At 38.6% G+C, this 26,696-nt stretch overlaps 1 long non-coding RNA gene across 1 annotated transcript; it reads left to right on the plus strand.

Annotated features, from left to right (window-relative positions):
* The first annotated feature begins 1,746 nt into the window (after window positions 1-1,746).
* LOC131924295 (uncharacterized) lies at window positions 1,747-22,689 on the plus strand. The gene is made up of 4 exons (XR_009382841.1): window positions 1,747-1,837; window positions 8,086-8,243; window positions 15,843-15,907; window positions 22,478-22,689. It is a non-coding gene; the product is annotated as an uncharacterized LOC131924295 (long non-coding RNA).
* Window positions 22,690-26,696: the final 4,007 nt, after the last annotated feature.

Consider the following 26,696-nt stretch of genomic DNA (forward strand, 5'->3'; position numbering starts at 1 on the left):
TTTGGATCTGTCTTCAAAAAGGATGTTAATATATATTCTCTTCTTGGAGGCTATGTCTAATTTTAGTATCATTGTAACACTAATTCCACATTCAGCTTCCAGTTGAGAAGTGTTTCTATTTTTTTCAGATTTGCAGTAGTATTCATATCAATTTGTGCATGATATTATGTAGAATGCACAAAGAGCTGTAAAGTTTTGTAGAAGGCCATTTTGTGTTAGGTTTCTTTGCTTCTAAAGCCACCAAGTTAGAAGTTGAAAAACACAAACTTATTACCTTAAATTTTGGTAGCTGAGAAATTTAGCACAGGTGTCATGGAGGTAAAACTGAGGTGTAGACAACTCAAGTGTCTTTCCAGGAGATTCTGGGAGAAGATCCATTTTGTCACCTTTTCCAATTTCTCCAGGGTGCATGGCTTAAGACTGCCTTTATCTACACAGGCAGTTTCTCCTATGTTATATCTCTCCATGTTTTAACAGTCATAATTTGCTAATACCAACAAGAAAGGGCTCTCTGCATTTAAAGACACACATAATTAAATTACAGCCTGACTGAAAGGGATAGCTGCCTCATCTAAAATCCTTCAACTTCTTCACTTATGTAGTAAGATCCTGCAGCAAGGTGTGTTTATGGATATCAGAGTTTAAAATTGACACATTTTGGGTAATCATAATATAGCTACCACATTTTAAACTTATGACCTCAAGCTCTTTAAACATTATTGATTTATTTAAACATTATCTTTTTTTTACTGAATTTATTTAGGTAATTTTTTGGCCTTTCTATAACATGTACATTTGACTTAGATCATCTAATTTATGAGTATATAGTTCCTCACAAGTATTTATTAGTTTCCTTATATATAGACCATTATATATATTCAGGTCAGTGATGTTTTGTCCTTTCTTATTGATATTTTGGTCATTTGAAGTTTTTTATATTAGTGTATGCTCATTTTTCAAACTCTGGTATAATATGTCATAATGCTAGGTGAATACACAAATGAGTAGATAGTATATAAACTATAGGTCATTGCTAGACTGAATAGGAGGCAATAACTTAATGATATACAGAACTGATGCATATATCCTATCAAAATCAAGTTCAGTATGCCCTCACTTATCTTAGTTTGGACTTCCCAAATAACCACAGCCAAACAGCATTAAAAAACAAAAGGAGACTTATGATGAATAGGGACACAACAAGAAATAATCATTGTAACTATTTCTTTTCTTGTTTATTTATTTATTAATTGAGAAATTTTCTATTCATTTTATATGTCAACCACGGATTCCCCTGTCCTCCCTCCTCTCACCCCCCCAGCACTCCCCCCCAACTTATCCCCCATTCCCACCTCCTTTAAGGCAAGGTCTTCCACAGGAAGTCAGCAGAGCCTGGTATATTCAGATGAGGCCGGTCCAAGCCCCTCCTCCCTGCACCAAGACTGTGCAAAGTGTCTCAGCATAGGCACTAGTTTCCAAAAAGCTGGCTCATATACTAGGGACAGGTCCCGGTCCCACTGCCTGGGGGCCCCCTAAACAGTTCAAGCTAAACAACTGTCTCACTTATCCAGAGGGCCTAATCCAGTACCATGGGGGCTCCTCAGCTATTGGTTCACAGTTCGTGTGTTTCCACTAGTTTGGCTAGTTGTCTCTGTATTTTTTCCAGTCATGGTCTTGATATCTTTTGTTCATTTGATCCCTCCTCTCTCTCATCGATTGGGCTCCTGGAGCTCTGCCTGGGGTTTGGCCATGAATCTCTGCATCTGCTTCCATCAGTTACTGGATAAACGTTCTATCATGACAGTTAGGACGTTCAGCCATCTGATCACCAGAATAGGTAAGCTCAGGCACCCTCTTGACCATTGTCAGTAGTCTATAGTGGAATCATCTTTTGTGGATTCCTGGGGACCTCTCTAGCACTCTGCTTCTTCCTATTCCCATGGTGTCTTCATTTATCATGGTATTTCTTTCCTTGCGCTCCCACTCTGTTCCTGATCCAGCTAGGACCTCCCACTCCCCTAAACTCTCTTTCCCCCGACCCTTGCCCTCCATTACCCCACCCCCAGTTTGCTCATGTAGATCTCATCCATTTCTCCATTGCTAGGCGATCCCTGTGTCTTTCCTAGGGTCCTCTTTGCTAGCTAGCCTCCCTGGAGCTGTGAGTTGCAGTCATTGTAACTATTTCTGATTGAAATTTTTCTTTGGAAAATTATGCATAAAGATAGACTACATGGACACATTTTAGGACTTATTCCAGATTTTATAAGGGGCCTGTTCAAGTAAGCTTTCAAAACATTTAGTCCATAAGAACCTCTAATAGTAAAAATTCCATTCTTCAATAATTCAGTCTCCAAACATAAGAAAACGTTTGACTTATGTCTCTCCTTTAGGCTCAATATCTATTAGAAAACTCTTCAAAATGTACCCAGATTCCCAGCAGCTCTCCCCACTGTACTTTCTGAGACCCGAGTCACCATAGACTGTCATTTATATTATTTAGGATGATTAGGGCATTTTCCTGCTGCTCATTAGCTTTCTGTGGCTTTCCCTTTCACTCCATTTAAAAGCCCCAGGCTTTGTTGTGACTTGGAAGGGCTTATCTGGTCTTCCGACTTAGATACTGACCTCATCTTCCTTCACTCTCTTCATGACCCCGGTGCTATAGCTACAGAACACAGGCCACTACTTTGTGCACATATCAGGCTTGTGTCTATCTTATGGTCATTGTATGATGGATTGCTAAACGATCTTATTAATAAAAAACCGAGAGCCAGTTGTTGGTGTGAACACTGTCTGGCCTGTATGTCTAATCTAGTGGCTGTTCTGTTCCCTGACCCCCAGATAAGTTTATTAGGGTGCACAATATATTGGTGGACACAATATGTCACCACAAGTTGTAGTACCCATTGTTCCTGTAGACACATCGCCCAGGAGTCTCCTCAGTGAGGCTTCCCCTGGTCACCACATCTGTGATTTTACCTTTATGGGTTGCCATCATCTTCATAAATCCTTTGTATTGTTTATTTTTTCTCATTTTATTTTGTTTTGATAATTTTTAACCTAGTATGTGCTTATTTATTTCACTACTTATAAGTACATTGTCTTATGTGTTATTTCTCTACAATAAAATCAACACCACAAATCAGGTGCATTTGCTTTTCTTGGTCAATTGTATCCCTTAATACCCAGAAGGCCTAGGAGAGTGGCTGGCACAAAGTAGGTGCTAGGTGAATATTTATTAGTAAACATTCATTTAAATATATAGTTGATGGAATACAATTGGAATTAGTAAGTAAGTCCTACAAAGCAGAATTAATGATATCAATGTGTTTTCATAGTATTTCATAATAATCCACAGAATATCACAGTTTTGGTGGTATTAATCTTAGCTTTTGAAATTTACTCTTCACATAATTTTCTTTGGCCTGGTCATGGTCATCTTTGCATTCTGAGGATATAACATACTAACCAAGACACAAGATGCCTTAAGATAATCTTCAGTAAAATAGCTTAAACTAAGTGAACATGTTGACTAAATTTCCCTCTCTAGAGTATTTTATTCCAAAACATAAAGATAAATGCTGTTTTCCCTATCAAAAGAGAATTCTAGAAAATTATAGTGTTTATAGTCCAAATTTCCTAGCTGGAAATTCTAGCCAAGAGATATTTGAGTTCCACATACAGCATGAAAGTAGCATGTTAGTAGTTAGAGATTTTCGAACCAGAGAAGGCTCCATAATGGCTAATTCAATTAAGACTATTACTGTATTTGGGGCTTATATTTCAGAGCAATACCTGGCAAACTGTAAAGAAAATTGTGATTATGGAATGTTGGTTAAAGAAAAATATTATTAAGTGAAATAAATTTGAAATGACATTTTTTTCTGAAGGATATTTTCAAAGTCTCTGTGGTGTGCTGTGATGCACACACACACACACACACACACACACGCACACACACACATTCTTCATAAAATTATTGTTTAAAGAATCATTCAAACTTTCTCCTTGATAACTTTTTCCTTGAGACATATTTCTGTAGTCAGAAGTTTTCTCTAGTACTGCCCGGCCACACGGTCCTGCAGCTGCTTATAAAATAATTACTCAGAGGCTTATATTAGTTACCAATTGCATGGCCTATGGCTCAAGCTTCTTGTTAGTTAGCTCTTTTATCTTAAATTAACCCATTTCTACTAATCTATAAGTCATCATGTAGACCTGGCTTACCAGTATTTTCACATCTTGCTTCTCCTGCTGGTTGCTCACAGTGTCTCCTTCCTCTCCTCTCTCTTTCCCCCTCTCAGATTTTCCTGTCTGGTTCCACCCTGCCCTGCCATAGGCCAATTTAGCTTTACTTATCAAACAACCAGAGCAACACATATTCACAGCATACAGTAAGACATCCCACAACACATTTCATAGGGATTTCTTACATGAAAAACCATGATATGGTATGTTTTTGAAAAAGCATGTCAATGAAAGGGACCATCGCTGAGGTGGGTAGAATTATATATGGTTCAATGCTAGGTAAAGGTCTGATGAACAAGCAGGAACAATTTTTCTACCATATATCTTCTTGCCAGCTCTTTATACCAGCAGTGAGACTCATGTCTTGCTTACATAGTGGACATGTCTTTCATTCAGAAAGACGAGCCAGCTAACTGTATGACTGTATGGGATCTTTAAGTGCTGCCTTAAGGTGAATTAGTCTGAAGAATTGCTTTGTCTGTAGCAGAGTTGATCCCCTGTGAATTCTAGTGGTCTGAAAGGACCATAATCATTTTTCCAACCATTATAGGTATTTTCAGGCAGTGTGATTAGATTAAAGTTGTTTGCAGCTATGAAGCATGTTTTTCTCCTTGCCCTTCTTAGAAGTGATCTGCATTTTCATTATATTATTTGATGGTGTCTGCTTTTATTTCCAACTGAATAGCCCCCATATCTGAAATATTTCACAAGATAGTACAGCAGCTGTGTGAAAAGCTGGTTGATTTCAAAGTGATCTCTAGCTTTATGATTGTCCTGGCTCCAGCACAGAACCAAGTGTGATTATAGCCTCCATAAAAGGTTACAGGCTGCAGAAGAATTGGCTCCAACTCAAAGGCACAATAATACTGATGTATTTTGTTCTTTAGACTTGACTGAGGCAAAAAAAGTGTATAAAGCACTTGATTTAATTGAACAAATATTTGTTGAGTACCCATCACATGCAAAAATTCATTCAGATACCTAGATGAACTAATGAGCTCAAATTTGAATCAGCAAAACAATGGGTATCGTGAGAGAAGGTATTCTTTCAAACCTCTGTATAATTCCATGCTGAAACGTTTGTCTAAGCCACATGAGCTGAGGAAAAGAGTTGAGTGTAACTGGGAAAAGACTAGCAGTTCTGGCACCACAGTCTTCTGATTCCATACCTGTGCTTCCTGAAACACCAACATTAGGCAAGTCAGATGTCATTTTACAGTTAGGTCCTCAGATAGAAATCTGTCAATATTTTTACCAACTGTAGATTACTATTCATTGAATTAGAGATGGAATGAGTAAATAAAAAAAAGCAAGGAAAGGATCTATGTCATGCTTTATCATTTTGAAACTGAGATAAAATAGCAGATAAACCAAGTGTTATCGGATATAAGTGTCATGTGATTTGAGGTAAAGCGAGAGCTGGAAACAGTGAGCGATGTCAAGATGCAGTTCTGGAAAGTGTTCAATCAAAGGTATATTTGAGTTTTATCAGTATAAATAAATGTATATAGAGAATATAAACAACAACAATAGAAAAGTAGAGAGAGAAGAAAGTAGGTGAAAGTTAATGTGTCAGAAGATAAGGAACAAAGGAACTAGAGAAGGGGTAGCATTGTAGTTACAGATATTCGTTTTCATTCAAAGATTAGCACAGAGAAATATTAGGCTGAAATGAATTTTCAGGAAGATTGAGGAGTGACTCAATATAAAAGCTTGGCATATGTTATGTTTTTCTATTTAAAATGTGCCCCTGAAAAAGGAAACCTGGGGTCTATTTTATCATCTATGCAGAAATGGTTGATGGGCTAATGAACTGTGGCCCAAGGGGTGCTCTTCCTGATGCAGTCCATCTTGGGTCACGGGAATGAGAACTAAGGAAAGTTGCAGCCAGAGCTCCCACGAAGTACTGTTCTCCACTCATCAAGGTCTTGGGGTTACAATGAAACTTTTCAAAGCTCACTGGATTGAAAGTAGCACGTGCTGGCACACTCTCTTCAGTGAGTCCCAGCTAATGACTGGGACTACCCTAACTAAGCAAACTGGGCACATCAAACTTCTTGGCACCAGAAAACCTCCATAATGCCATCTGAGAATAGAGATTATTTCAAATTAATGCAATGTTAATCATGGTAGGTGGATTCAACAGGAGAATCACTTATCATTACCGTTCCAGCATTGAAAAATAAATTATTCCGAATTAGTATTGTGCTGACCACTGGCACAGTGCAAGGGCAGTCCACTGCCATGGGCGAGTGTAAGGAATCAGTCTTCTCATATTTTAACTCATCCAGATCCGAACTGGAGAAAACGGATCTAGGAGCCTCTCTAAGCTCCTGACATTCACTGAGAGACTAGTTTCAAACACTATTCTGATTTCGAAGCACATAAAGTCTTTTATCCAAAACTCATCTTCCAGTGATGCTTAACTACACAACGAAGGGAGTGTAAGAAGTTCATTGATTATAACAGATCCCTTTTCAGCCCTGCAGCACACCCTTGGCCGAATCAGACACGGCTGCAGCTGGGTGTCAGGCTAAGCTTGTAAAACAGAGTATTTCAAGCGTCCAATCACCCTTTGGCTTGTCTTGTTTTTTATTTCTGCCTCAGGCTTTCCCTGAAGCAGTGGGAGCTGGCTCAGCCTGGATGAATTAGTATGGATTAGGACAGCCTCTAAAGTAACCATTACTCCAGGGAGGAGAGTCTTGAGAGTTAAGGCTTCCTTCTCCTCCCTTTCGGAAGGACTGTCTGAGGCACTTTCCACAGGGTTCCCCAGAGGGTCACTGGAGGACTGAGACCTCTCTCTCCACAGAAGTAAGTAGCTCCGTGGTGCATGCTTCATTTTTTTCTTGACTCTCCACTCCATTCCTCTTGCTTCCTGAAGCCACATCTAAAACAAATAACCTGTGTCCTGGCCCCTGTCACCAATTTCGCTGTCAGGGAAATTCTAATGAGGACAATCATTCTAAACATTGAATTTTTTAGCAACAATTTTACACTACATTACAGTTGGGAGGCTGCTAGGTCCGCAGCAAAAAGCAATATGTTATGATATTTCACTACCATATGAGAGTCCTCAAAAACTTCAAGTTAAAAAAAAAAAAACTCAGAACAAAACATGCATTAAACATGGCGTACAATCTAAAGGAAATTCAGCTACTGAAAAATGCACCACTGGAAGGTCCATTAGAGAAACCATACCGCTCAGCTGAAAATATAGAAGGCCAAATTCCCACAGTCCATTTATGAAGCCACTATCATAAAAGGGAAATTATTCGTGCTAACTCTGTTGAGTTTGTATAATTGCATTCATGTTCTTTCGATCATCTTGCTGCTATGACAAACGAACACTATTTTTTAACTATTTTTTAAACTTGTACCTCTTGCATAAGATTTTCAAAATGTAAGCAGTATGATTCATATTTAATTCAGTGTATTACAGAGAAGGTGCCAATGTCTTACAATTTATCTGAGGTAAGTGAATTTCTCCATGATCTAGTTTTCTTACAAGAGGCCACACACTTTTCAGAAAGTTCACTTCCTAGCTTTCTGTCATTCACATATATTTCAGAAGTAGTTGCTATATGAAAGGTTAGTCTTGAAGGATTTCTATGTTTTCCTGTCTCCTTTAAGTGTCAAATATGGGAACATGAAAAAGCAAACACCATGTATCAAATGATCTATCATTCATGGGAAGGTGATGGATGGGGTCAGACTCACTCAGGCAGTAAATTCACAGCCATTTTCTCAGGGAGCAGTTGACATAGTTTTTTGAAGTCCCATCTTGATGTAAAATATTATCTTCTCCCCATTTTTCCCCTATCTGCTTCTTCCTTCCAGGTAGAACAGGCAGTAAGATTTCAGATGTCTTGAAGATCTAAAAATTGAGTACATCTGATATAGTTAATAAAAGTCAATGCCTTGGCATCTAGAATTTTGCAATGAAAATGCACTACCTTATGAGTTGTCTTCAAAATGGAAATGCGTTGGAAGTAAAGGTAATTATTTATTCCACACACTGTGAAACAGGTGTATCTGCTATTTGGAGATCCAAATGAACATGCCAATTAAAGCATCAGGTTTACCAAAAATGTAGCCTTATTTAATTGCCCCATCTCAGAAAGCTGGCTTTTTGTTATAAAGTAAGCTTTGAAAAATAACACTGATGGTCATTTAGAAGCTGATGGTAGAATGCCAGTGGATCAGAAGGGAATGGGCTCACATTTTATCTACCTTTGGACCTTTCAAGATGCCAACTTTTCAAACTTCTAGGGTCTTTCCCATGGAACAAAACATTGCATCATTATATATGCCATGGTGGGCACAATACTGTCAGTTCTGGTGGAGCATATATGTGTAGGTACAGAAAAACACAGCAATACAGCAAAATGTGATATAGTCTTTAGAGATAGTAAGGGAGGCAGATTAACATTCATAAGACCTCACATAAACTAGGAAAAGACAAACACTGAGTTACCTGCTTTTGTTTTATTTTTTTCTTCTGCTTTTAATTTTAATCTCACAGGAGTGAGATATGTTTGAGGGAGCCACCTTTCCGCAGGGCTTGGGAACAGAGGTTAAGCATTTCTAAACAAGCATTGTTAAATGCTGCTGAGCATTTCTACATGCAGCTGCTTTTGTGTTGGCACTTTCTTGAAGTCTTTATAGTTTCTTGAATGAGTGAACACGCATGCCCAGAGCAGGCTCCCCTCACCTTTCAGTGCCAAGAGAGAGACCTTTGCCTTTTGCTGGCAGGCTTAAATGGGAAACTGTCAGCTAAGCAGTCCTTTCTCTGGCAAGCAGTCACATTGTTATCGTGGCAGCATGGCTATTTTGGATATTTTCCAATCACCCCAGCTGCAAGGACTACTACCACTGAAGCCAAGATCTTGTTCCAGAAATGCTTGCTCAAGTTATAGCTCTCTAGGCAACCTTCACTAGCTTTGGAAAGAGATACACTAGGTGAAGCTAGGTGAAGCTTTATGTGATCCTGCAGTGAAAATAGGAGAGTAACCAGTCCCCAGTAAACCAGCAAGAAGTTAATGATGGGATGAATTGGCATCTGTGCTCTGATTGGAGCAAATATAAGCCTTCATTTATGTGCCACGTACTCCTTTCTGGATATTTAATTAGACTGCTCTCCTAGTGGTGGTAGTGAAAACAGGCAGTTGTAGAGTTCCAGAGAACAACCTATGGGAGAAGTGATAGGAAGGAAAGGAGGGGAAACCACAAAAGATGGTGCATGAAGTAGAGAAGGCAGAGATCCAAGACTGTGGAAAGTGAAGGTAGATGGTGAATGTGGTGTTGGTGTTGGTGGACTGTTAATTCTCAGAGTTGCCAAAACTTGAAGGCTGAGGGGCTCAATACTCACGGTAGGGAGCTATCATACTAGGTTCTGTAGAGGTCAAGGCGAACTAACACCAGTTGACCGCTACTACCACTTGCTGCCACTTAGTGCCAAGAATTTTGCTAGTTTTCTAATCCCAGGGTGCTGGCAACTGGAACCCAGAGAAGTAAGTCTCTATCTTGAGCACCTTGAGTTAAAAGGCTCTATTTCGAAGGTCCAGAGCCATATGTTTCTAGTTCCCACCTCTTGGGGCTATTTGCCTCTGGGTCTGCTCAGCACTAAAGGTCAAAGGACTACTAATACCCCAAAAAGCTGTTCCTCATGTACTTAAAATTCCCATTCAAGTAGAAAAAAAAGATCCCAGCCAGCTCATGAAAGACAGCAGGAGAAAGCAGTTTAACTTTGTGAACATGGTCAGGGCTGACATGTGGATTGTGATATATTTAGGTCAAAATATATATAAAAGTTCAATAGAATGAGTCTCCATAAATCCAACAGTATATACAACTATTGATTACTTAGGATGCTTTAGGTTTTGGATGCTGTTTCTTTATGGTAACAGGATGAGAGTTTGAAAATAGTACTTCTAATTGAAAAAAGAAATGCTGGCATCCCCACAACCTAGCCACTTTTTTAGTGTTTCTTGGGGATAAGAGGTGATCATAGTCATGCAAGGGTTGTCCTGGTGTTGGTAGGAGAAATGCTTTTCCTCCCTTAACAGGTTATACCATTTATAAAATCTGGGTTTGCTCAAAGTAGTGCTGGCTTTGTGGCAAAGACTTTGAAATACTTTTTAAATACACCATTTGGCAATCTAGATATTTTGAGGGTGATAATTCTGAAGGCACAGACAGAATATGCTTGCAGAAGCTAATGTAACCTACTCCCTTTATTCAGGGAGTTTTAGAAACTGGCACACCTGCAAACTGTTAATTGACTTGTATATGAAACTTAGTCAACTGGCATTTAAATTTTATTAAAATTACTACTGAATATGTAAGGCTAGTTTCATTCAAAACACTACATAAGCATTTTAATATATCTTTGAAGCAACAGAATTCTGAACTTTATCTGGTTTCAGCATCCTTAAAAAGGTTTAATCATACATGCAAGTAACATTATACAGACTGAGCAGGCAATATTTATACATTTAAGAAAATATATACATACCTGTACATATACATTTACATATACATATCTATGGAACAACAATTAATGGAGAAAAATGCCATAAACTTAAAAGAGAGCAAGCAGGGGCATATGGGGAGTGGTTTGGAAGGAAGAAAGAGAAGGGGGGAAACTATGTAATTATAATCTCCAAAAACAAATATTTTAAAAATATTCAAAACCACAAAAAAGAAAAAGAAACAAGTTTTGAGGAGAATTGTAGCTAGAGTTTTCCTGCCTGGCCCACAGTCAGGATAAATCTCTGTCACCTGCCAGTCCCACAGCCTCTCAGCCCCAACCAAGTAAACACAGAGACTTATATTGGTTACAAACTGTATAGCTGTGGCAGGCTTCTTGCTAACTGTTCTTACAACTTAAATTAATCCATTTCCATTAATCTATACCTTGCCACATGGCTCATGGCTTACCGGCATCTTCACATGCTGTTTCTCATCATGGCGGCTGGCAGTGTCTCTCTGACTCAGCCTTCCACTTCCCAGCTTTATTCTCCTCCTTGTCCCCCTACACTTCCTGCCTGGCCACTGGACAATCAGTGATTTATTTACCAACCAATCAGAGCAACACATTTGCCATACAGAACATCCCACAGCACTTCCCCCCCCCCTTTTTTTTTTTCCAAAAGGAAGGTTTTAATTTTAACAAAGTAAAATTACATATAATTTGGGAATTTGGGCATAGCTTCTCTTACTACTTCCTGCTGGAGGGGGGGCACTGTATCTTATGGGGACACAAAGAAAATTTTAGGATTATGGAATAGTCCATGAGGGTGTATCGTCTGAGCCAGTTGCCTTCAAATCATTCTGGATGTTGGATCATCTGGGCCATGGTGTCATCAGAGACCTTTCAGGGGGTCTTGGTTGGTCAAACCTGATGTATCTTAATCTGGAACAAATCCATAGCCTTTGACTTTCTGTGGGAACAAAAGCAGAGACTCCTTTCCAAAGCAACATATCCTTATATCCAAATTTTGAAGTGAAGGTACCTTTAAAATATACATTTTGATTTAACTCAACATCTTTTATGATCAAATGTTTTTCTGCATTTAAAAGTTCCAAAGACAACACAATCCAGATTCTCTGTGTAATATTCATCTTTACATGACTTATTTTTTATATTAATTTTACTGTCTCTTTAAAGACTTTATTTTTTAAAACTATGTATTTGTTTATATAACTGTATATATCACCTTTTTTGTCTCTTTCAAGCCTACGTATATTTTACACACATTGTAAACTATTACATCTGAATCTATCTTATTGTGAAGATATTGCTTTAAACTGCAGCAGCTGTGGCTGCTGGCTCCACCCACCTCAGCTTCCCAATATGGTGGTGGTACTTTACCACCAGCTCTGGGAGCTATTGTGGGTCTCTATGCTTTTACCCAAGCAGTGTGTAGCCCAAAAACCTTTTTTTTTTGTTTTGAAGTGAAGGTACCTTTAAAATATACATTTTGATTTAACTCAACATCTTTTATGATCAAATGTTTTTCTGCAGTTAAAACTTTTTTGTTTTGTATTAGCAAAGGCTAAATCCACCATGCAGCTTAATGTGCCATTTGCAGAGGCCTCATTCCCCGTACTGCAGGTCGAGTGCATACGCCAGAAACCCACCAGTAGCTCAAACCAGCAGCTGCTGCTCATTTGAGAGAGACAATTAGGAAGCTGTTTTTAGCTCCGTTTTAGAATCTTTTCTCTCAGTTTTTAGGTGGAAAATCTTGCCACCACGTTGGACGCCATTTGTAGCTAGAGTTTTCCTGCCTGGCCCACAGTCAGGACAAATCTCTGTCACCCACCAGTCCCACAGCCTCTCAGCCCCAACCAAGTAAACACAGAGACTTATATTGGTTACAAACTGTATAGCCGTGGCAGGCTTCTTGCTAACTGTTCTTACAACTTAAATTAATCCATTTCCATTAATCTATACCTTGCCACATGGCTCATGGCTTACCGGCATCTTCACATGCTGTTTCTCATCATGGCGGCTGGCAGTGTCTCTCTGACTCAGCCTTCCACTTCCCAGCTTTATTCTCCTCCTTGTCCTGCCTATACTTCCTGCCTGGCCACTGGACAATCAGTGATTTATTTACCAACCAATCAGAGCAACACATTTGCCATACAGAACATCCCACAGCAGAGAATGCATACACACAGGAGTGAAACAGAAAAACTATGAATACATGGGTGCCTCACAGCAGGCTATAAAATCCACACATAGGAGAAGTAAAGTGGGTTTGTTTTATGCAGCAAACATTCTTTGCAGGGCAGTTTTTCTTGTCTTACAGCTTTCTTGATGTGAAGGAGGCTGATACTTTCTTTAAGGTCCTTGGCATCTTTGAATAACTTTTTGATATTTATTAAGCCAAACAAAGGCAGCCTCTGCTTCACTCAGTGTTGAGGGACTGGCCACTTTGCTTCTTTGGTCTAAGTGCCCATAGAAAGAGGGACTGAGGGTCCTGTTAAAACAGATCTTGCCTGCTACACATCTCAAGTGAATATGTTTTTGTTTCCTCTCTAATATTTTTCCTTAAGCATCTTCATTGAATGTGCATTCCCACTCTTGTTGTTCTATTTGGTTCATAGACAAGAATGACAGAAAGAAAATATTTACTATGAAGTTAAGAGAATGGTGAGCCAGTTTGACTGTAGGCTTTCTATTTCCTATCACTGGTATGCATCGTTTAAGACAGCAACCAAATTTCAAGAGCTATGAGGTCCATGCTAAAACAGTGTTTGAGGTCTGAATGTGTGCAGCCTTAATTTGCCATTTTGTGGAGTCAGAAGTAGACATCTGAGAGACTGCAACTGTAACTCTGTTCTGTGGCTGTAATGGTCTGTTTTGTGAGCACAGGCTCCCGGCTGCTTCTTAATGAGATACCATCATACTTCAGGCGAAAACAGACTAAAAAACCAAGAGCATTGGAAGAAAATGGTACAACAGGACTTAGAGCAAAAAGAAAATGGGCCACAAAAGGATTCTTCACTAGGCCACCCTGTGGTATCTGTTGGTTGTAGCAGATACAGAATGAGACCCAATTTACAGTCAAAGGCTCCCAACTGTTAATTTGATAAATTTATGATGAAAAGAAGAGGAACTTCAAAATTATCTCACTTTTGGATCAGTCATTCTTTTAGGTTGGTATTTGTGGCCTTTAAATGTGTGTGGACACTTGAAAAGATCTCTGATGTAAGGACTGTGGGTTGTGATCACCGATAAGTGATTATAATTCTGGAAGATAAATTAGAAGTAGTATAATACTTTTAGCTCTATGTGCACCTTAAAATTTTTAAAATTATTTTTATTTTATATGTTTTTTCTTTTATTGAAAACATATTTTGTTTTCCATATAATATACCTGATTACAGTTTACCCTCCTCTACTTCCAGTTGCTCCCCATATCCCCTCCCATCTGGATCCACCCCAATGCTTCATATATACCTATCTATTCCATGTCTGCTTACTTGAGCTATGGTATTCTAATCCCATAGCCTTATGAATCATAACCCCCATCTTATCTTTTGCAATGGTTCTTTTTTCCATCTTTTAATCTGTACATTCCCTCCTGGAACTTAAATTTTGCGAAAATTAGGAACTAGAAGCACAGTTAAGAAAATGTTTTCTATTTCTTTTAACTTGGAGAATGAGGCCTGAACTTGTGTTATAGGCAGGTCATATTTATTTAGTTTTATGTTAAGGTAAATTATTCATAGATTTTAAAATGTAGCTTCTGCATTGTAATTTTTAATGATTTATTTATTTATTTATTTATTTTTACTTTTCTATCTGTTCACGTATACTTCACTAATAATAGGAAAAATAGAAAACTAGATTCATCATGTTACCATGTTAAATTAGACTTCAGCAGAGAATGTTTTCTTTAAGGTTTGGAGAGAAGATGGAACACAAAGGTTAGCAAACTGAAGAAATGGTTACTTATTTATTTGTTTAGGGATAGAAAATGAACACTTGTAGCTAGAGTTTTCCTGCCTGGACCACAGTCAGGACAAATCTCTTTCACCCACCAGTCCCACAGCCGTCAGACCTAACCAAGTAAACACAGAGACTTATATTGGTTACAAACTGTGTGGCAGGCGTCTTGCTAACTTCTTACATCTTAAATTAATCCATTTCTATTAATCTATACCTTGCCACATGGCTCGTGGCTTACTGGCATCTTCACATGCTTTTTGTCATCATGGCGGCTGGCAGTGTCTCTCTGACTCAGCCTTCCACTTCCCAGCTTTATTCTCCTCCTTGTCCCGCCTACACTTCCTGCCTAGCCAATGGCCAATCAGTGTTTTATTTATTGACTAATTAGCAACACATTTGCCATACAGAACATCCCACAGCAAACACTGTTAATAGTAAATCACTTATTTTTATTTTTATTTTTCAGAAATGTTCTTGCCACCTTACAAAAATCTTAAAATTATCAAGTATTCCTGAGACTGATGAATTCTCTATGTCAATAAATAAGTTTTATCAGGTTTCAGATTCAATCACACATTTTTAGCAACAACAACGTATTTTGAGAAATACATTATTAACCAACTTCGTCATTGTACAAACATCAGTGTGTACCCAGACATACTAGGTGATCAGCCACTTGGTGCCTCTTGATGCATTCAAATGGCTTGATATAAAGCACATACATGAAACAGATGCCTAAATCACATGGCACAGTTTTTCACTACATTTTTTGCTTTGTAAGTGCAGTACATTCCAGGAGAACAATGAAATGTACAGAGTAGTAAATATATGCCCTGAACATAGTCATTTGTTATCATTATCACCTATTATTTACTGCCAATAATTGTATGCGCTGTGCTTTTTAGTGACTGACAGTGTTGTGGGATTCTGTCAGAAACACAAACACATGAGTAATGCTGGTATAGCACTATGACAGTTATAAACTCACTAGGGGATAGACATGATTCATCTTTATTATAATTGCACCACTGTCAAAGTTACAGTCTGTTATTGACCAGAATGTTGTTATGTAGGTGTGTGATAATACTGGTTTCATTAAGCTTTGTTCATTACTCTTACGGTATGACTCCCACAGATGTCACCCAAGATATGGGGCTCAAGCAAGATGCAAAATGACGCTTTTCAAGCCATCACTCATTGGTAGGTACAGCATTATTGCCTGATTGCACATTATGATATTTACCTATGGCTTTGGAATGGCATGGTGCTACACAACTGTAATCACTGGAGGACTGTGATCTGGGCGCATCAAAATTTCTAGATTATCCTGAGATACATGGTGAAACTTATTTGAAAACAATGCATTTGTGGTATTCTGTCCTTCTGTCTCTGTCTCTCTGTCTCTGTCTCTGTCTCTCTCTCTCTCTCCACACACACACACACACACACACACACACACACAATATATATATATATATATATATATATATATATATATATATATATATATACCCCAATATGAATTGAAGTGCTACTTCTTTTATATATGGTATTTTCCAGTTAATTATATCTTATGTACTCTGAAAAAAATGCATTTATGTTTCATTTTAAATATAACTAATTAGATACATACTGTTGGTTAATCACTATTTTTGATGGTTTTGAATATACCACAAGTCTAACAGCTTGATTTCAGAGTTCATCAATACTTCAATTGCTTTATTTTTTGCTTCATGACTGGAAACAATAAATTTTCAATACAACCCAAGTTCTGAACAAGTCTAATCAAAACCTTCATACTACACTATTACTTGAGACTATTTCAAACCCATACACAATAATTCTATGCAAGTTTTCATTCTACTTAAGCTGCTTAAACAAGCCAGTTATGATTTCCCTGCCCTAAAGGGAAAGCATGCCTCCAATTTTAACATCATTTTCTTTGTGTCATGTCCTTTCCTGATGCGTACAACTGACCTCTTTAAAATAGTCAAGCATCAACCCCCATGACCTCACTAGTCCTCTTCACCTGCACCCTTTACAATGTGACTTTCAAGCCCACTCAACAGGGAGGACATCATGCACTATTCTAGAAACACAGTCAACTTCCCAGAGCTAGGGTCATAGACCTTAGAAAAGAATTTATTGATATTGTTTAAGCCCAAAAGTTATTTACAACTTTCAGAAGTTGTTAATCATTTTATTCAAGTCTGCAAAAATAAAAATGACATTTTCTTAATATCCCATAGAAATTAGTGCCTTGCTATTATTTTTAAAATATGGCTGAGAATTACTTGTTATGGAATATGTGAAACTTGTATTTACAGTGTAATTTCAGATCACCATCAACCATTTGTGCCTTTTTAGAAACTCCACATCTGGAGAATAATTTTTTTTGTGTGGTTTTTTTCAAGACAGGGTTTCTCTGTGTATTTTTTGTGCCTGTCCTGGATCTCGCTCTGTAGACCAGGCTGGCCTTGAACTCACAGAGATCTGCCTGGCTCTGCCTCCCAAGTGCTGGGATTAAAGGTGTGTGCTACCACTGCCCAGATGAGAATGATTTTTATAGGGGACAACTGGAAAGAAATTGTTATTTCACAGTATTCTTTTGGTGATAGATTTTCAATTGTGCAGGACATATCAGCTTCAAGGAAGTACAAAGTAATTGCTATAAAGAGGACTAAATTTATTTTGAATAATGTTTTATGGAACACATCACTGCAATACAATATTTTAAAATTTTAATCTCAAATTGACATAAAGTATTGTTTTCCTGTCATACAATCAAAACACTAATGTTTAAATACTTGTATAGGGACAACTTAAGATGCATATTCTAGCATTCATGCATTTTAATTACAAATTTAATAATCTTAGTAAAGTTATAGAGTTATGCAACCATTGTCACATCCATTGTAGAATACTCATGAGGTAAGTTCATTTTTTTCATTGCAAAATAATATTACATTTTACATTGTATACCACACTTTATGTGCTAGCCAGCTGATTGCTACCTGTCAATTTATTTCTGAGAATATTACAGATAGATTCCATAAGAAATATTTCTTCCATGAATATGAACTATTTTAGAAAATATCTTTAAAATACCTAAGGAGATTTTGAAATATGACTGAACCATGTTTGAAGGACATCTAGGGTAACATATTTACAGCATAGACTCTGTGGACTCTGGCACAATAAAGAAACATGCTAAATTTTTTGTATAGAATTTCATTTTTATCTTCCCTTATATAACTGGCAGTTGAAAACAGTGATACACAAGTTACAGTGATGGGCCAAGCCCACTCTGTGGCCTGCCTTTGCGTGCAAGTGAACAATGATTTTGGGAAAGAATTATTTTTATCACTTTTAATTATGTCTGTCTGTCTGTCTGTCTGTCTCTCTCTTTCTCTGTGTGTGTGTGTATGTGTGTGTGTGTGTGTGTGTGTGTGTGTGTGTGTGTGTGTGTGTGAGAGAGAGAGAGAGAGAGAGAGAGAGCGAGAGAGAGAGAGAGTATGCCCATGGGGGTATGCACTCATGGAGGTCAGAGGTATCAACCCCCTGGAATTGGAGTTACAAGCTATTATGAGTTCTCTATCCTAGGTACTGAGAACTGACCTCAAGTACTGTAGAAGAGCAATGTGTGCTCTTACCCATTGATCAATCCTCCAAGTATGAATCTTTTGTTTCAAAAGACTATTTAATTAGGGCTGGAGAGATGGCCCAGCAGTTAATAGCACTTAAGAGAAATGAATTTAGTTACCTGATACAATCGCAACTGGTTGTAATCCAAGTTCTAGCCTTCTTAGATACATGCATGTGGTGTGTGTACATAGGTTCAAAAGAACACACACACACACACACACACACAAACACACACACATCTTTAAAATAAAAGTATCTGATTTAAAAACAAAATATAGTTTTCAGACTTCAAAGACAAATATTTTTACTTTATATCCCTGAAAAGAAAAAAAAAAGATGTCATCTTTTGGGATAAAATAACAATTTGTTATCTGGATCCTAGCATTAATTCTACAAGTACAGCAGCAGTTTCTTGCTTTGTATGGTACTCAGTTCATATTGCAGCTTCACCATTGATTTTGACTGGTGGTTCATTCATGTGATCAGTGGATAATGCTCTCTGTTCCCTAGGAAGTCAGCTGGGACAGTTTACCTGCACACCTGTACTTGACATTTCTGTGCAGTTTACACTTCATTTTCTCACAGCACGGATCTGGACTCGTGAATGAAGCATCCTAAAAGTAAACATTACAGAAGGTGCCTGCAGAGCCTGCAACGTTTTTCATGTGTAGCCTTGGAAATCACAGAGTTGAATTTTTGCTGCAATTGATGGAACACACTTATGCCAAAATTCAACCTGGGAAGTGTCCAATAAATTTGGGGAGAGTTTTGAGAGGTTTTATTCTTTACTTGGGGCGTCTCTGAAGACTCACTGCCATAGTCCTTTAATGGACCCCAACTCTTCCCTTCCACCTCAATACAAAGTATACTAAGCTGCTCTCAAGACTCTCAGTGTTTGAATCATTACTGTATCACAATAGATTTAAAGTATAGACTTTTATCCCCACATCAGCTCAAGTGTGAATTAAGAGTCCTTAATTAAGATGCTACTTCATCAGAAGATCTGCAAATCAAAAATACAATTTGTCTGCCTCCCACACTTTCAGTACTGAATACTGGAATGTGATTAATGCCATGAGCAAGACCATTCTAAATGAGAAATGGAAGGAGAACAATAGTCCCTGCTTGACAGCAATTTCAAACACCAGCTGGGAGTTCTACTGTGCAATGGCTACAGAAACATATGCTGATAGAGGCCCAGTTCTGGTCCTCTTACTTTATTTCAGATTTTTGACTCCAGGGTGAGTCATACTTTCTCCCCCATAGCAAATATTTGATATTCACACCTGAGGATCTATCTATATAAATGTAACATACCTGAAGTTAGGATTAGAGAGATAGATCATCAGTTAAGAGTATTTACTGTTCCTGCTAAGGATCCAAGTTTGGTTCTTAGCACCCAATTTAGGTGGCTCATATCACCTGTGACTCCATCTCTAGGGAATCTAATGCTCACTTCTGGACTCTGTGGGAACCTGTACTCATTTGCACACATGAAATACACTCCAAGTTCTGAAAGACTATGACAGCCAGCTAGGCTACCATGAACATCAGGCACAGAGACCAGAGACCCCTAAGCTGCAATTGACACAAATACTTCCTTTCTGAAGTTCAGCTTTCATGGTACTGGAAGTTGCCATGTAAGTTTCCGAAGGAAGGAAGCAACCAATAGTCCTACCCAGATATGATGCCTATGAATTACAACAACTGCCATGGCATGATAAATCTAAGGATACAGTATTGGCTCAGATAACTTGGAAGTAACCAATAGCTTTATAATTGGACATAAGACCTACTCAAGAAGAGGAAAATTATGCCTGGTACTGGAAACCTAACCAGCTCTCTAGGGCTAGTGAAATCATAGATCTTTCAGGAGAACCTAAAACCATCACTTTGCTACACCAGCATAATCCCTAACTACATTCTAAATTTTTCCCTCATACCCACAGATAAGTGTAGTCCTTACCCCTCATCAAGGAAGCCAAAAACAATCAAAATTCAGAGTTGTGGAACCTATTCTGAAAGGATTTGTCTTCAGAACAACTCTTGTACCTCAGGCTTAGGGAACATTGTGGAGGAGGGGTAGATAGATTGTACGAATCAGATTATCTCATAGTTTGATGTCAGAATATGTCTTCTAGTAACATCAGAAATTATACCCATAAATTCTCACCATTATTACTGCCTGTACATGCACTGAACAAGGGCAATAACAATACACATGCCAAGGTGGAGAGGGGAAAGCTTATGAAGCTTCACCCCTATTAGAAAGGGCTACAAGCAACTAATGAGTGCTAGAAATGGAGAAAGTCTTATCCAAAGAAAAGGACATTAGTTGGTTATCCATCCAAATGGTCAACCCTGACAACACATAAATAACATTATAGAGATTGAGGTTATATTTAAGAATACATATGTTCCTATTATACACAAATGCACATAACAACAATTAATGGAAAAACAAGACATGAATTTGAAAGACAGTAAAGAAATGTATAAGGAAGAATTTGGAGGGAGGAAAGGGAAGGGAAAATAATGTAATTATATTATCATATCAAAATAAAAGATAATAATAATAATAATAATAATAATAATAGACATTAGATATATTTTCATTTGCCCTCTCTGACACTTGCATTGCAGATTGGTACAATTATTTCAAATATTAATCTGACATACTACATTGAAAATCTGTTCCATTAAAATGTATCCATACCCACATTTTTTCTGAGATAGTATCTTTTTACGTGGGTCACCAAAGACATTTTTATGTCATCATTTTTTCATGTTCTTGTCCAGTGAAGAGGCAAGCTGCTGAGATTTAAGGCAAATCTTTATTTTCTAGGTAAGAAAATCAAAGAAGCATACCCTTAAGACCTTGGAAAACATTTCCTCTAGCTGAGAGGGTCTAAGAGACACATACTCTTGCTATTCTTAGAACTCCTTTTTTCCCTAGTTGTGGAAGTCTCAAGGAAATGTCTTAACGCTTTTTGAAGTCCTAATAGAGTCTACTAAATCTCTCTAAATCTCAAATTCACCTGGAGGCTACATTTTAACAAAAGAGCTCAGAATTTGGTCTTTGTCCAGATGTTATCTCCCACTTTGAGAGCCTTGTGTTGCCTAGAAGGACTGGGTGCAAAAAAAAAACAGATTGTATTTCGAGCTACAAGTTCTTATTTCTTACATTTCCTCTAAATTCTGTTAAATATTTTAGTAGAACTGTCTATAGCTCTTTGTTCTCTCTCTGCCTGTACTCTTCATTTGCAGCCTAAAATAAACCAGCTAGGACTTTCAATATTCTTCTGGGAAAAAAAATCCTATGCTGTATCAATGATGTCTGGTAAAAAATTTTGATACCCCAGGCAGTAATGTACCAAATAGGGTAAATGGTGAGATTACAGCACCTTGGGAAGGAAACAATGAAGCATGTTGTTTGTAGGGAGTCTAAAATTAGTACTGAAACTAACTAAAAGCCATTCTTTATATGATCACTGGGAGGCCGCAATTGTAAACAGTGTAATTGAAAATACTTCTTCCTGTAGACTGTTCTCACTATTCTGTCCTGTGGATATCATTCCCAAGGTTACATAATGGCATGTGGCAAGAGTTTTTACAGTTGTGATTAGAGTCCCTAATCAATTGTGTTAATCAATAGGTGACCCTTGGAACCATGATCAAACTGAAAGTTCCTAATGGGATGGAGTGGTTAGACTCAGAAACAGAGTATATATTACCTTGCTGACATTGAAAAAAAAATATGTCCACCTTAATAATTGTCTATGAGGGCTATGAGTTCAGCAGGCAGCCAGCCCAGCTATACTGTGACTGACCTTCTGACCTGTAGACATTGTGAAACAATGAGTAAGTTTTGTTTTAAGTCATCACATGTATCATGATTTTACCTCCATATAGAAAGTAACTATATTTTGGTTGATATTTTATTATCGTATGAATTTCTATAGTATTATAGTTAGCAAATATAGACTAATAGTCTACAAAATCCATTGGTACACTATGTTAACAGTTCACCACGTATTGTACTGTTTCTAAAGTAAAACAAATGCAATCTAGGAGATAAGCACAAGGTTCTTTAGACACATAGCTGAAGAAAAATTATCCCTGCAGGTTGTAAGGCCTTTTGCATCATGCTGACATCTGTGCTGGGCCTTGAAGCTAAGTAACAGCCAGACAAGAAGGCAAAAGAGAAAGGACATTCTGACTAGCATGACTTCATCAGTGAAAGCTGGATGCCTGGAGTTATGGGAAAAAAATAGCATGGAATGATGTCAACTAATGGTTACAGTCACTACTAATAAAGGTCTAAATTTGGAGGATAATTTTTTTTGTTTTAGTAATTGATAGAAGTAATTAAAATATAGATGCTATCTTGGTTAAGGTTTTTACTGAGGCGATAAAATACCATGACCAAAACTGATATGATTAGGAAAGGGTTTACTTCATCTTACAGCTTTCAGGTCACAATCCATCACTGAGAGAAGGCAGAGCAGGATCTCAAGGCAGGAGCCTAGAGGTAAGAAGCGAAGCAGAAGTAAGGGGTGCTGCTTACTGGACTGATCATTATGGCTTGCTCAGTCTGCTTTCTTATGTAACTTGGGACTGCCTGCCCCTGGATCCCAGCACCCACAGAAAGCTGGGCCCTGCCAAACCAATCACCAATCAAGAAAATTCCCCCACAGACTTGCCTATAGGCAATCTAATGGAGGCATTTTCTTAACCAGGGTTCCTTTTCACAGATAATTATTGCTTAGTTGAAACAATGAAGACAACTGAATCCTTGTCATCTTGACATACCAATACATTATTATTAAACCATAACCCTTCTTTTCTTGTTTACCCCAAAGTTCTCATATAAAACAACTCTAACTTTTAAAAGTCCCATAGTCTTAAAAAATAAATCACTTTAAAAGTTCAATCTCTAGGTAACAAGGAGGTTTCAAGGTGAGACACCTGGATCTCCCTGGGAAGGGGAAATAGAAAATATTTCATGAGTAGACTGTGGGCAGGTGGGGAATGGAACATGAAAGATCAGGTTGTGAGGGGAGGATGGCAGATAGAGGGGGAGAGTACTGAAAGAGACTACTGGCAAGGGGGGCATTTGGGGGCCAGGTAAAAACCTGACACAAGGGAATCTCCCAGAAATCTACAAGTATGACCCCAGCCAAGACTCCTAGTAATAGCAGATATGTAGCTTTAATTGGTAGACTTGAACCATATAAACCAGGCATATAACCTTCAGCCTACAGTCTGTCCTGCCTATGGGATGTGCTGGGGTAAGGGTGGCCCACAGATTGAGGGCATGGCCAACCAATGACTGGTCTAGCCTAAAACCCATGCCAGGAGAGTAAGCCCATTCCTGATACTGCCTAATGATATTCTACTACACTCATAGATTGGTGCCTATCCCAATTTTCATCAGAGAGGCTTCAACCAGCAACTGGTGGAAACAGATGCAGACCCACAGCCAAACATCAGGCAAAGGTCATGGAATCCTGTAGAGGAGGGGGAGAAAGGATTGTAGGAGCAAGAGGGGTCAAGGAAAACCCACAGAATCAACTAACCTGGGCTCATGGGAGCTCACAAAGTCTGAACCAACAACAAGAGAGCTTGCATGGGACTGGCATAAAAACTCTGCATATATGTTACAGTTGTGCAGCTTGGTCCTCTTGTGGAACTCCTAACAGTGGGAGCAGGGTCTGTCTCTGACTCTTTTACTAGCTTTTTGGACCCTACTCCTCATACTGGGTCTCCTTGCCCAGCCTTAATACATAGGGTCGTGCTTAGTCTTACTGCAACTTGATATGCAAGGTTTTGTTGATCTCCCTGGGAGACTTGCCGTTTCCTCAATAGAAACAGAGAAGTGGATTGTGGGAGTGGGAGTAGGAGCCTAGGGGAGGGTCGAGGGAGGGACTGGGAAGAATGGAGGAAGAGAAAACTGTGGCTAGATGTAAAAAGAAACCCAGTCTCTTTTAAATACCCAAAATACCTTTAAAAGTTCAAAATATGAAATGTACAAAAGTCTTTCTAAAATATCCTGAGTCTCTCTAAAATAGCCCAAATATCTCAACTGTGGGTTCCTGTAAAATCAAAAACAAGTTAAATACTTTCTTATTCTAAAAAGTATAAATGAAGATCTGGTTACATTCAAACTAAAACAAACTCAGAGTCCAACAGAGTGAGGCACAGTGGCAGTTACCTGGGACTCAGATCTTCTGGGCTACAAAGAGCTGAGTAATCTCTCATTCTCTGAGTCTGCCATCAATAGCCCACGAAGCTTGTCCCATGGGTACAAGCTGCCTCCACTCCACATCTGCTACACTTCTTGGTGGTTGTCTCATGATACTGGTATCTCCCCTTTGATGAGGTCTTCACTGAACCTGGGTTGCATCTCCATCATTAGCCTCTCCTTTGTTCTCTTCAGGGACTCTAGCACTATCATACTGTGCCAAGCATTACCTTATCTCCATGACTCTTTCAGCTGTGGTGCTTCCACTGAACTAAGGTTGCACCTTCACCAATGGCCTGTTCTAGCCTCCCAGAGGTCCATTTCTCAGCTGCTCTCCCTCACTCCTTTCACACCTCCAGAGTTAGTACTGCCCTGGAAACTCTTATACATTACCAAATTTGGTTATCAGCATGGAGGACAACCTTGGTCCCCTCTGGACCACCAAATCTATGTGCTGACTCTGAAGAAACATTTCCCAGAAGATTTTGCCTATATGATGCTTGTTTTATTAATCACAGCTGAGTCTTCAGCCCTGGCTGACCAGTATCGATTGGCCCAGTAAAGCAAAATTATTGTCTTGTTGGTTCTAGTCTACTGTTAATCACAGCTGATTTCTTAGCTCCAGCAGACCAGATGGATTTTTTTTTAATTTTAGAGATATATTTACAGTATTTCCACCCTTCCATTTTCTCACTCCAAACTGTCCAATGCACCCCTCCCTGCTCTCCTTCAAATTCATGTTATTGCTTGCATATGTACATATTCATGCAAATGTCATTGTTATGACATATGCATATACATTCCTAGACATAACCCGCTCAGTCTATATAATGTTACTTGGAAGTATGTTTTTATGGCTGTCCATTTGGCACTGGACAGCCAATCGATGTACTCTTCCCTGGAAGAGAAGGACCACCTCTCCTGGGAAGCTTTACTCTTTTGCCTATAGTTCTTTATGTAGCATTGAGACCTTGTAGACTCTTACCTCTCCACTTTAGCATGTCCATTGGTGTCCTACTTGTTTAGCTCATGTTTGGGCAGTCATATTGGGGAAACCATGGGTGTAGCTTTGATTGTTACTAAGAGACACAATCACAGAGCGCACTTACGGATCATCTGGCTCTTACAATCTCTCTGCCCCGTCTACTGCAACGTTCCTGAGCCTTAGGTGCTAGAGGGTTTTGTAAATTAAGGAAAATGGAATTTTCCCGAGTTCCTGCCCTGAGAAAATTCCTCCCTGAGTCCTGGGAAAGATGTTACGTATGGCGTGGGGTATCTGAGGGAAAGGAATCTATGTACACTATGCTCTTTTGTCCGTTAACTTTATTCCTCTATGACAAAATTCTGTCCTCACAGCTTCATCTCTGTCTTCACATTCAGTTCCTCTCTGTGCCCAGTTTTCCTGTCCTCATAGTTTTAGTAAGCTCCTATGCTTTTGACCTGATCTTTGTCCTCTGTTCCTTAGTCCTCCATCTATTCTTCCTGGCTCCCTACCCCTGGCCCTGATAAACTCTAAAAGAGATCTGTTTTAACCTCTACAGAACCTCTGTCTTTTCCTCTCTCTGGCCACGAAGTTCTGTGTCAGCCTGTGGAATTCTGCTCCAGTCTTTACTGTACCTGGTTGTGCAAAAAGCCCTATTGTCCTCAGTCAATTGCTCTGGAATGCCACTAGGCTTGAAGGCAAGGGATGGTAAGAGCGTCACTTGCACAAGAAGCAAAGCTAAGCATCTACAGCCTGCTTGTCTCCTAGGCTCAGCAGGGGAGTTAGTTACCTAGAAGTTCAGCAGGTCTGAGAAGCTGAACTGTTTGCCAAATGGTCTATAGTATTTGGACATGCAAGAATTTCATAGCAGAAGACAGCTGAAATATTAAAAACTGAATAACACCAAATATTCAAAATAAATGGCTTGCCTCTAGAAAAATATTTTGAAATTTCTAGGTATAGCTTTAATATCCAGCTGACTCTCTATAATATATTCTTGTAGCCTGCAAGAGTAGATGTAGTCATCATTGCCTGTTGCAAAGAGAAGTTTGCTTGATAAGGAGTGAAGATTATGTTTATCTGTGTATATAAGGAAAAATAGTATAAATTGCTAGGGA

This window comes from Peromyscus eremicus, chromosome 14 (assembly GCF_949786415.1).
Source record: "Peromyscus eremicus chromosome 14, PerEre_H2_v1, whole genome shotgun sequence".
Classification (NCBI taxonomy): domain Eukaryota; kingdom Metazoa; phylum Chordata; class Mammalia; order Rodentia; family Cricetidae; genus Peromyscus; species Peromyscus eremicus.